Source organism: Lissotriton vulgaris, chromosome 3_2, assembly GCF_964263255.1.
Source record: "Lissotriton vulgaris chromosome 3_2, aLisVul1.2, whole genome shotgun sequence".
Lineage (NCBI taxonomy): Eukaryota > Metazoa > Chordata > Amphibia > Caudata > Salamandridae > Lissotriton > Lissotriton vulgaris.
This window is the reverse complement of record NC_141690.1, coordinates 19577311-19589787: the sequence shown is the minus strand read 5'-3', so window position 1 is coordinate 19589787 and position 12477 is coordinate 19577311. Positions and strand designations below refer to the sequence as shown.

Genomic DNA, 12477 nt, shown 5'->3' with positions numbered 1-12477 from the left:
GTCCTTAATAACGAGATTGATGATTTTTCATTGCTAGATCGATCACCGCCTCCGTACGTCTCGCCTACGGCTCCAACTGCAGACTCTGATGACGAAGGACAGGATAAGCCAGGAAAAAGGGATACGTCTGGTGTCAGGTTTTCTGCGGAGAAATCCGCGAATTTGCGTAGTTGGGCTCGTAAAGTGAATACGAATTTTGTTACTCAGGCCGAGCTTGTTACTGAAAGGGGTCAATGGACAGAACAAGAATTACTGTATTTTTTGGCAACTTTGGCAGATGAAGTTGTTACTACGTACCGTAAATTTTCGGATACGTTAGAATCTAAGGCTGTGTCAGTTCATCGTGAGAATTTGGAAAAAGGTGTATTTGATCTTTCAGATGTTGATGCCTTTTACAAGCAACTGATCCAGCTGCGGGATGAGACGTCCAGATTGCGGGACGAGCGGAAAAAGAATAAGGAGTCCGGGCCGGAGTCTACTGGGCAATCTAAGGAGTGTTCTCTCCGGGGTTCAGATAAGAATTCTAACGTGCATGTTATGCCTATGCGTGAAGCCGCACCTTTGTATGTTCCGCCTACAGATGATGATAAAATGTCAAAGGATGCGAAGGGATATTTTATATATAATTGGGTGTATACGCCTTGGAATAGAGCGGATGTTATGGCGTTGAAAAATTCTTTGCCTGACCTTCGTAAAAATCCGGCAGCATTTTATGAAGGGGTTGAAGGGGCTATTTCGTCTTGTGTTATGACTTTGGTTGATATAGATTTGTTTTTTGGGCTAATCCTTCCGCCTGATATGTGGAGACTAATTCGAAAAAATAATGATGAAACAATACTTGGAGGAACATGGAAAGAAATAAATGCAGCTGATCTAGATAGGGAACCGGCATGTAAGCCATGTCAGTTGATTTTAGACTTCCCGGCGGCTATTTTGATTAAATTAAAAACGCTCGTCCCATCTAAAAAGATCGATTGGACCATGTTAGCTTCGTGCAAACAAAAGCCAGATGAAACGGTCTCAGATTTCTTTACACGCTTTGAAGAGGCGTTTCATGATTATAGTGGTCAATCGTTAATAGACGATACGGGTAGGCATTTGTTTGTAGATAAGTATGTGGCTAATCTCCTACCGGAGATTGCAAAACGATTGAAATCGAGTGAAAGTTCCTGGGCCACGGCGACCCCTGCTTCTTTGCTAACTATGGCTCAGTATTATGAGCGACAGGAATTGGAGGCTAAGGAAAGTGTTGATAAGAAAGCGAAGGAATTGAAAACAAAGGTGATGTTGGCGCAGGTTCGGGGAACGCAATCTAGAGGGTATGATAGAGGCAGACGAGGAGGGGGTAATGCGTCGTATGGGCGTACGGATATAGCGGAGGATCAATGTGCCTATTGTAAGGAGTTTGGGCATTGGGCTGATGATTGCCCGGTACTTCGTGAGCAGCGTTGTCAGCGTGGTCGTGGAGGGGGACGGTCGAGGGGAAGTTATTCGGGGGCGAGAGGTAGTGGAGGTGATCGTGGCAGGTTTGAGGAGAGGGGCCGTGGCCAGGATGAGCGTAACACCTTTGATAGACGGAATCAGTACCAGATATCGGAAGGCGAGAATGTGGAGCATCAGGATTATGTACATGCATAGGATTGCGCAGGATGGGGTAAGGAATCAGTTGAAGTGCCAGTAGATCAGAGTGGTCCATACGTATCAGCGGGCATCTTGGGTTCTACTGATCAGTTTCTAGTCGACACATGGGGCTACTCGTAGCGCTTTGTCTAAAAACTTGGTTCCGAGGGCTCCCCTGTCTGGCGATATGATTACATGTATTGGGTTTGATGGCACACCCACTCCCAGCCCATTATCGAAGCCTCTTGCACTTTGCCTCGATAAATTTTTCAGTTTTGGTCAATTTTTGCTATCTCCCCATACACCAGATAACATCTTGGGCATTGACCTGCTTAAATACTTCCGAGCGACTATACGCTGCGCTCCCGAGGGAGTGCGGGTTATCCTGAATGACAATTATCCTGAATTAGATAGGTTTTGCACTATACTAGACATTCCAGCTTTGGCATCTCTCCCGCACACGTTATGGGCGACCTCAGACACGGATGTGGGAGAGATGCGTATTCTGCCTATTCGAATTACTGTAAAGGAAGGAGCCTCTCTGCCACGTGTGCCACAGTATAAGATTTCCAGGGAAGGTGAAATTGCCCTGACACACATTGTCCAAGATTTGATAACTGCAGGGGTGGTGGAGGAGGTTCCTTACAATGTTTGCAACAGCCCTATTCTTCCGATCCTTAAGAGAGATACTGACGACAAAGTCTATCGATTTATTATTGATTTGAGAGAAATTAACAAAATTGTCATTCCCCAATACCCGGTGGTGTCCGACATCACGACTTTGCTTACACTGGTGCCACCAACGGCAACGACCTTTAGTGTCATTGACCTGAAAAACGCGTTCTTTTCCATTCCCATTCATCCTGACAGCAGATACTTATTCGGCTTTACGTTAAATAATAAATCGTATAGATTTTGTCGTGTTCCTCAAGGTTACACTGAGAGTCCGAGTATCTACAGCCAGGCTTTAAAAAGACAGCTTGATTCTTTTCAATTGCAATCTGGAGTTGCCCTTATCCAGTATGTCGACGATCTTTTGTTGGCTGCTGATACTTATGCTCAATGCGAGGAGAGTACGATTGCTTTGCTCTCCTTTTTGGCTCAAAATAATCATAAAGTCTCGAAGAAAAAGCTCCAATACTGTAGAGCTAAGGTGACCTACCTCGGTCATCTTTTGTCTAAGGAGGGGCGTGCATTAACATCAGATCGAATTCAGGCGATTTTAGACACACCAGTCCCCCGCACACAGAGAGATGTACGTGCTTTCATAGGATTGACGTCTTTTTGTAGGCAGTGGATCATGGGGTTTTCACATATTATCAAACCGTTGTTAGCGTTGCTGTCCAAAACTACACCAATGCCCCTTGAATGGACAGATGAATGCCAAAATGCTTTTGAACAGTTGAGACAAGCCCTTTGTTCTGCACCCGTGCTAGGTACACCAGATTATACAAAGATTTTCACGTTGTACGTGCACGAGAAAGATGGGTGCGCGTTATCAGTGTTAGTGCAAACACACGGGGACAAACAAAGGCCATGTGCATACTTCTCGGCGGTTCTTGACCCTGTAGCACGAGGGTTACCTGGGTGTTTTCGAGCAGTTGCAGCAACAGCGGTAGCTATACGACAGAGTGAGGGAATAGTGTTATCGCACAAACTGTTGGTGTTAGTTCCCCATGCAGTAGATGCCCTGTTAAATCAAACAAAGACCCAATATCTTACGAGCACACGTTTGACAGGATATGAGCTCACACTTCTGGCGCCACATATCACACTGAAAAGATGTGCTACCCTGAACCCTGCCACTTAATTGCCCTATCCGGTTTAGGAGGGCCAGGAAGAAAAACATCATGACTGTGTTTTCCTGACTGAGGAACAGACAAAGGGTTGTGTCGACTTGCAGGATATGCCACTTCCAGATGTGGATGGGGAACTGTGGGTTGATGGATCGTGTTTGAGGCTGCCAGATGGTACGACTTCCGCAGCATATGCGATCACGACTCTTAAGACAGTGGTAGAAACAGCACGAATACCACAAAAATCGGCTCAGGCAGCAGAGCTGATAGCTTTGACGAGAGCCTGCGAATTGAGTGCTGGCCTATGTGTGAACATCTACACAGACAGCCGGTACGCCTTCGGAGTGGCACATGACTTTGGGCTACTCTGGAGAGAACGTGGGTTTTTGACTTCTCATGGAGTACACATTATGCACGGAGAACTGGTGCGTGATCTCCTAAATGCGTTGCTTTGTCCAAAGAAAGTAGAGATTATTAAATGCAGTCCCCATAAAAAGATCACTGATAAAGTGGGTCAAGGAAATGCCTTTGCCGACAGCATAGCAAGGCAAACAGCTATGTCCCGAACTGACTCCCCCATGTATGTAACAAAATCACAAGCTGAGCGATGGTACGATGCTAGAGCGGAGATACCAGATATCCAAAAGTCAGCGACTGAAGCAGAACTTGCGGCATGGGCAGTAGATGGGGCGCTAGATGATGAGGGCTGTTGGAGAAGCAAAGACATGGAGAGATGGAAATTGCCTGCAGCTTACTTGCAAGCGATGGTTCAGATGACACACGGATTAGCACATGTGGGAGCTCTTGCGATCACTCGATTGTTATCACGAGTTTGGGAGCATCCCGAGATTGCCAATACAGCCAAGAGAGTAGTGCAGACCTGTCTGATATGTTTGCAGCACAATCCTGCAAAGGGGACCCATACTCCGAAAGGAGGGTTCGTTCCACCCTCTGCACCATTCGAGGTTCTCCAAATGGATTACATCCAGCTTGAGCGTTGCAATAACCTTAAGTATGTCTTAGTGGTGGTGTGTGCTTTTAGTAAATGGGTTGAGGCCTTCCCCACGAAAGATAATACAGCTTTGACAACAGCTAAGGTTTTGCTCAAGGAGTACTTCCCTCGATTTGGAGTTTGCAAATTTTTGTGGAGCGATAATGGGCCTCATTTTGTCGGGAAAATTGTGGAGTATGTGCTGAAAGGCTTGGGGATTCAGCAGAAGTTTCATGCTGTGTTCCACCCTCAGTCGGCAGGTCTTGTTGAGCGGTATAATGCCACGTTGAAATTAAAACTGGCTAAGATTGTGGCGTCTACGACATTGAAGTGGCCGGATGCCTTACCGCTAGCATTGCTCTCTCTCAGATCAGTGCCCCACTCTCGAACAGGCCTCACCATATGAAGTGGTGTTTGGAAGGCCTATGAATATTTGGGGAGTGCCTAAGCCGCGATTGATACATGATGTGCCTTGTATAATGATGAACGATTATTTGGCACGATTAACAAATGATTTGCTTTCTATTCATCAACAGGTTCGAGAAGCGCTCCCCGACAACTCTACTGGAGAGGGCCACGATCTTCACCCTGGCGACTTTGTGATGATTAAGTCGTTTGAGAGGGCGAACAGCTTGGAACCGAGGTGGCGAGGCCCCGAGCAGGTCCTCCTGGCAACTCGAACAGCTGTACGAGTGACCAACAGGAAGCGGTGGGTGCACTCAACCCACTGCCGTCGTGTTTCTCCTGATCTGGTGAATCCTGCTGTGTTGACCGACTACAAGGAGATCCTGGAGAAAGAAAAGAGCCCAGCTGTGACATCGGCCGAGGTTGAGGGAGCCTTCCCGGACCACACAATTTCTGGACGAGAGCGCTATAATCTGCGGCCACGATAAGAAGGTTTTCGAGACTGGTTGGTTACCACTCTGGGGTTTGTGAAACGGAAGCCGGGAATCTCAAGGGGGGGGTGATCAGTTCTGCCAAGAGTAGCGATACCCGTCTTGACCCCGGAGAAAAAAACAACGGCTACCTCGGAGCTCAGCACCGTATTTTTCCTTTTTAGGTGTAAATATACACACATGTACATTTGAGACTTTGTGAACTTTTCGAACTATTTAAGACTTTGAGAACTCATTGAACTATGGCGTCTTCTGCATCGCGAGACAAAAGAATACTTGGTGCCATCCTTTTTGTCTTGACCATTGTGGTAATAGCAGTGATAGCGTGGGTAGTTGAACTTGTGGTGCCTGCACGTGAACATTTGCTGCCGGCTCCATCTGAACACTTTCACTTCACTTTGCCTTACCATGAAGAACGGCACCGACAGACTTATCTGAACAATAGCTTTATTCAGATCCTGCATCATACTCATAACATGACAAATACGTCTAATTGTTGGGTGTGTGGGATGTTGCCCGGGCACCAGAAGAAAGGGGGCACTCCACTCATTCCACTCCCGTTCTCACATAATGGATCTTGCAATGCCTGGTACACTCTACTCTTCACTTTGAGATGGCCAACAAAAGGGGGGGTGCTTTTCCGTTTGAATAAAATTTGCTACCATGACCGGGATGGGTATCCACGAGCTGAGGGTACTCGATTTGAATGGGAAGAGTACCGCCCCGATAATGTGTCTGCCCCACGTGTTTACAGCAACCAACGGAACATTAATGTCTCCAGCTCACATGTTATTAATGTTATTGCCACTAAAGCTGATTTATGTATACGCAATAAAGGTACCATCTCGGTTGGAAGAAGCGAATGCAACACTACACTCACATTTGACAGCCCGAATGGCATATCGTTTGTAGCATCCCGTAATACGTATTTTATTTGTGGAACGAAGGGTTATCATCAGCTCCCGTTGGGATGGTTAGGCACTTGCTACGTATCTTTTGTATTGCCCCCTGTATTCATTGCCCCACCAATGTATCATAACGACTATGTCCTTTACCACGACTTCGTGTTGAATCGTGTTAAACGTGCTGTTGTTCTGGACGACATCGACCAGACTAACACTGCTTTGCAACAGTATGTGGACTTCAATTTGGGACTGTTTTCCTTTGTGGGGGCTGCTTTGAATAGTCGGAAGATACGACGATTGACCTGGGTTGTTGAGGCTGTAGCCAATGATACTGCTATTGCACTAGGGAATATTACTGAAGAACTTCAGATTTCTAGGATTGTTACGCTCCAGAACAGAATGGTTCTAGATGTGGTTCTAGCTGACCGCGGGGGGGGGCATGTAGTATCATCGGAAGTAGCTGTTGTGTATATGTGCCTGACAACTCACCATCTGTTTATGATGCCATTTCGAAATTGCATAAGATCGCTGCTGAAATACATCCGGACAATGGAACTTGGACTCTTTCAGGGTGGTTCTGGTCAATGCTTACCACTTGGGGTTGGAAACTGCTAACGATTCTATGCATCATTGTTGGGATACTGTTCTTTGTATGTTTATGTATACAATGTGGCCCAGCTATATGTTCCATGTGCTTATCGGCTTGCATACCATCAAGACGAGCTCTTGCTCACAACAAAATGATGCTTCATAAAGAAGTAGCTCAAATAATGCTAATTGATATTGAAGATGAACACCCTGATTATGTTCACTATGAGGTAGCTTCAGCTATACGCTAAAAGGGTGGTCTGTCGTAATTTGACAATGTCCGGGTTAGCGCTTAGCTGTGCTACACATTTTCCCGCTTAACTTGGCCATTCTTGGAAACGCCATCTTGTTTGTTACGGCGGCCATCTTAGACCATGAGCGGCCTAGTGGCCAGCATGCCCTTTAGTCCGTTGTCCGTGCCCCTGACCACTCGAGTTTGCCCAGCAACAGGCTATTTTTAGTAACGGTCAAGCCTGTACATGCGCAGTCCCAACTGACCAGTTACCCCTCAGGAATGTGCCGCCAGACTGACCAGCGGGGTTGTAACCCCTCCAATGAGCTGGCTGTGTTCCAAAAATGACCATATATGTACATAACGCTCTGTAATTCTGTACCGCCTATCGTTTTATTACCTGCAAATTGTATAAAAGAACGGGTCACACCGATGTTCGGTGTGATACTTCTTGCATTACCGAAGGGTGCTGTAGGAATGTACCACCACCCCATGGGGTCTTAATAAACTTGTTCTTTGAATTTTTCAGTTTCCGTGCCAACAGTTCTTTCAATGTAAGTGGGTTATCTTCGGAGCATGTAGGCCTTGGGAACCCGATACTACATAGCCACTGTTAGACCTGGCATCTTTAGCGTGGTTTCCCCTAACTTTTTGCCTTTGGACCGCCTGATTTTGCTGACTTCACTATTCTGCATACTTTACCACTGCTGGCCTGTGCTAAAGTGCTTGTGCTCTCTCCCTAAAATGTGGTAACATTGGCTTATCCATGATTGGAATATTTAAGTTACTTATAAGTCTCCAGTTAAAATTACATACTGCTAGTGGGCCTATAGAACTGATTGTTCCACTCACTTATGTAGCCCTTCAAACCAGTTTCAGGCCTGCAATTGCGGGGACGGTGTGTGAAGTTTAAACTGCCATATCAACCTGTCAAGTTCTGCTTCTTGCCAGGCACATACCTTCCATTTTGATACATATGTCATCCCAGGATAGGCCTTGGCAGCCCCAAGGGCAGGGTAATGTGTGTTTCAAAGTTTGGGCATGTACTTGGTAAGTTTTACAAATCCTGATAGTGAAAAACTCTTAAATTAGTTTTTACTGCTGCAAGCCCTAGCTCTGCAATAGGATAACATTGGAGTTACATTATTACATTTTATAACGGTAATTTCCAAATTAGAAGATATGATTTGAGACCCTACATTTTTTTGTCAACAAAAGCAAATCGTTTCTGTGTAATCAAAGGATTCCAAACAATGAACAGAACAATTGTAAGTGATGGCCTGGTCTTAAAATGTGTGATTTGAGTATCAATGATGCCCTGCTTTGAGCATTGCAGTGAGATCATTGGCTGTCTCTGACCTAGCTGTGTATAAATGAGGAGAGGTGGGGGAGGGGTGAATAAAATATTGTTAAGTGCATGGCGAACGTTAGCTTTGTACCATTCTTTTTTTGACGTTATCACTAATATGTAAGGATGAAAATTACCATTAACATTTCTCTCTGTTTTATTCTGTGCGTGTGATAAGCCAAGTTACCCCCATAACCCGCTCTGATTTTTTTTTGTTTCTTTCATCTGTTTTCTGATCTAATTGTAGGCCTCTCGCCCCTTCTAGTAAAGTCTGCAGCACATAAATGCTCTGTGCCTGATCTCCACGGAAGTACTAACCACCAGTGAGACGGTGGTAGCTCTCGCAAATTGGAATATATTTTCCGGTTTTCTCATTATGGGCCATATGTATCAACACATTTCCCCATAGACACAGAATCGGCAAAACCCTTTGATACATCTCTATCCATACAGTTGTGTCTCGTTTTTTGGTCCTAGGTGCTCTGGGCTTTTTTGGGGCCTGCTTTCCTGCTGGTAGGATTTTCCCCCTGAATCTCACCATCTTATTTTTGTTTTGCGCCGAGCTAGCGGCGCTCTTCTGGATACCTTGGGACTTATTTACAAGCTACCGGTGCGTCATTTCTAAAATGGGAAAAAGTGACGCACAGGCGGTGCAAGGAGCTTGTAAATAAGCCCCCTTAAGTCTTAGTGTGTCGCCGCTCGCCTCCGGCAGTAAGAAGACCTCCCTCTCTCCTCCTCACTGCTTAGAAAAGCTCTCTGTCCTTTACAAGTGATGTCTGCCATTGTCAGTCTCCCAGACTCCCAAGGCAAAGTTTGTAGCGGTCCTAAAGACAAGCTGTACTTTAAATCAATATTTTTGTCTCAAGCATGGCAGGATGAACAATATTGTTATTGCTAGATATACCTTGAGCCTGGAGAGCATCATTCAAACTGAGCACTAACCAAGAGGTAAAAATGTCCTGATAACACAGAGGGTACCTCCTCTGGTACCAGATTTAACCTACAGCATGAAAGATGACAAATCCGCCTTGATTTTCTCTTTTTGAAATAATGCGGACGTAGTTCCGGGTGGATGTTTTAATATTTAAATTGACTTTATGGCATCTATTTTGAGGCATAACCTTTCTAAGAATGAATAGTTGTAATACTTTCCGCTGTTTATTTAGCTTCATAATGAATTCACATATATAACAACCAATGCATACATACCAGGACGGATGAATGATTAACGTAGTGCAAGATTTGGGAAATTGAACGAACACGTTTCTTCTTAAATTATGCTTCTGATAAAAAGCCATAATATGTATAGACACAATGCCATGTTGACATTTTAACACAAGTATTATACAGTGCCTAACGCGGCTTTGCCAGTTGACAGTGTTGATTTTATTTTTGTCCTCGAAATGCAAAAGCACTGCCAAGAGAGTATTAAATTTAATGGCAACTTAAAAAGTCCATTAGCATATTGGAATTTATATGGATTAACACTTCGCTAGTGCAGCGTTAACATATCAGGGGACTGTTGTATATTATGACAATGACAAGCTGTATTAGAAAACGGCTGAGTAAACTAAAAAAAAGCCTTAAAATCCATAAGGCTATGTATGTCTTAAATGTATATAATGAACTTACGGCCAGATTCATGAAAGACCCGTTTTGCGAGTCTGAAATAGCGATTCATAAGTAATCGCTATTACAGACTCGCAAAACGGGATTCATGTAGGAATCACAAAATTAAATGCGATTCCTACAGATTCCTTTTTTGCGATTAGCAAATTGCTAATCGCAAATAAGATAGCGATTTGAAGGGTGCCAGGGGTGTCCATAGGACACCCTGTAGCACCCCTTAAATGCGCATTTCAACAGGTGTTGCGCACACACATGTCCAAAGGACTTTTAAAAGCATTTTTCTAAGTTTTCGCTATTTACCACGAGGTTTGACCTTGCGGTAAATAACGGCCGAAAATTGCGAATTCGCAATTTTTAAATGATTCAAGAATAGCATTTAAGGAATCTCTAATAGAGATTCCTTAAATGCTATTCCTCGCAAATTTGTGGGTTTCTAAATAGCGAATTTTGCATTTGGGATGATGAATCCCAAATGCAAAAATTGCACTCGCAAAGGGCCAGATTCTCAGAATCTGGCCCTTTGCGAGCTCAAATATGATTGATGAATCAGGCTGTTACTGTCATGCATAGGGCTTGTAATAAATTCAAAATATGGCATGTCTGGTAACGTGTAGTCTGTTGTACAGTAAAAATATGAAACCAAGTTGGATCACTGCAAACAATTTTTCCTTTTGAGGAACAGATTGAAATCTGGAAAATAAATAGCACATTTTAAGGGTAAAACTCGGATGCATGTAAAAAAAATACATAACTGGATGTGGCATAAATCCAAACTCTGCAAGTGTTGAGATCTCTATTTGGAATAACTAATAAAAAAATGTGATAATTCTGCAGTGCATTAGGTTCCAAGGTCCAGTACATTTTCTATAAAAGATGGCACTTCATGGGTCAAGATATAAAGTAACTTTGGGGCACATGCATGAATATTGCATTTTGCGATTCCTTAATTGTGAAAAATAAGGAATCGCAATTAAGGAATTGCAAACTGCAATGCATCAAGAAATAGCTAAAAAAAATAGCGATTTCTAGAGGCCCATAGGAATGAATGGGAAGACATTCTTAATTTGCGATTCATGAAACATGCCTTTTTGACAGGATATTCATTAGATTTACTCCAGCAATTTAACTGTGCTCTAAGGCCAACCTGCTGTTTTGCGAATCTTTTACATGCAGTCTCGAAAGATAACAGCATAGTATGTCCTAGTTCTAATATGAACTTGTGCTCAGGACTTTTATTAGCCTTGTCAAAACTCTTTAGGAGTTGTTCTTACCAGAAAGAAACCACACATTTAAGCCTGGAATGATATTTTGCATAAAATATGCGTGGTTTGGATGCCAGTGAAGATGGCAGCGTGAGCCCTTGTCTCCTCCTGTGGCGATGCCATTACTCGCATTTTCACCTGCTTTTTTTATTATATCTAGCGGTAATCAGTGGTGGAATTACTGCTGTATGTAATGGTGCAAATTTTGGGAAGTTCCAGCTGATAACGAGGTCAGCGACAGCTCTGCTGTTTTTTTTATTGCCTGCTACCTACCTTCTATACCGAGCACGCGACCGCGCAATGCTTCATCCAACCTGACGCTCTGTCAGCTCTGACGGCGTGGTTCGGCGTGTGTTGCCTGACTGTTGGATTAACCCGGAGTGCACGCCCAAGCCCTTTAGGGGACCCGGTGATCGCTGAGACCTGCACCCGTTCAGGCTCTGACATCAAGAAAAACAAGTAAGGTTGCGCGTGCCTGCAATCAAGATGGTAGGTGCATAACAATCGCCCTTGACCTGTCTCATCGCCCACCGCTCCCTGCAAAAATTTGAAGCCGAAATTTATTGTGGGAACTTTATTAAATTATCCAAATTATCCGAATTTGTCTGTTGTTTACTGGAGCTCGCCGCACATCTTTATCAGCCTGGTGGCACGCTCATCATTATGCCCTGAGTGTGTCTGTCACTACTGACTGCTTTGTGATTGATTGATTGGCAATTAATTTCATGTCCTCTGTGCGACGTGCCTTCCACCGCCTATTAATGCTATACGCTATACACTGAAATGCGAATGACACTGAAATACGTATTACCTCTGCTGGCGCTTTCATAGTGACTGTCGATCTGCTGGAGCCTGCAACACGTGCGCTACACAAAATGGAGGCCAATTAGCACTCCGTCAACCACAGTTTCAACCACACTACTATTGATATGGCTTACTGTACTATGCTGTTCCATGCAACCAGAAGTATATTATTGGATGTTTAGACATATTCATTACTGTGCCTTGTGTAACACCACATCAAATGAATGTCTTTGCTTGCAGCCTGATGCCTGACTTTAAGATGTCTGTCGCTTAAGTGATTAACAGTGTAAGTGATGTAAACACCCATGGAACTGTGGATGACACCACGATGGTGATGAATCTGAGGCACACTGTGAGAGCACTGTGAACGCTGTGGGCTTGTAGGCTATTACTGGGCAATGTAGTC

At 44.2% G+C, this 12477-nt stretch overlaps 1 protein-coding gene across 1 annotated transcript in view; it reads left to right on the top strand.

Annotated features, from left to right (window-relative positions):
* Positions 1-12477, top strand: part of NWD2 (NACHT and WD repeat domain containing 2) — a 715806-nt gene that overhangs the window by 454865 nt on the left and 248464 nt on the right. The gene's annotated exons all lie outside the window — the stretch shown is intronic.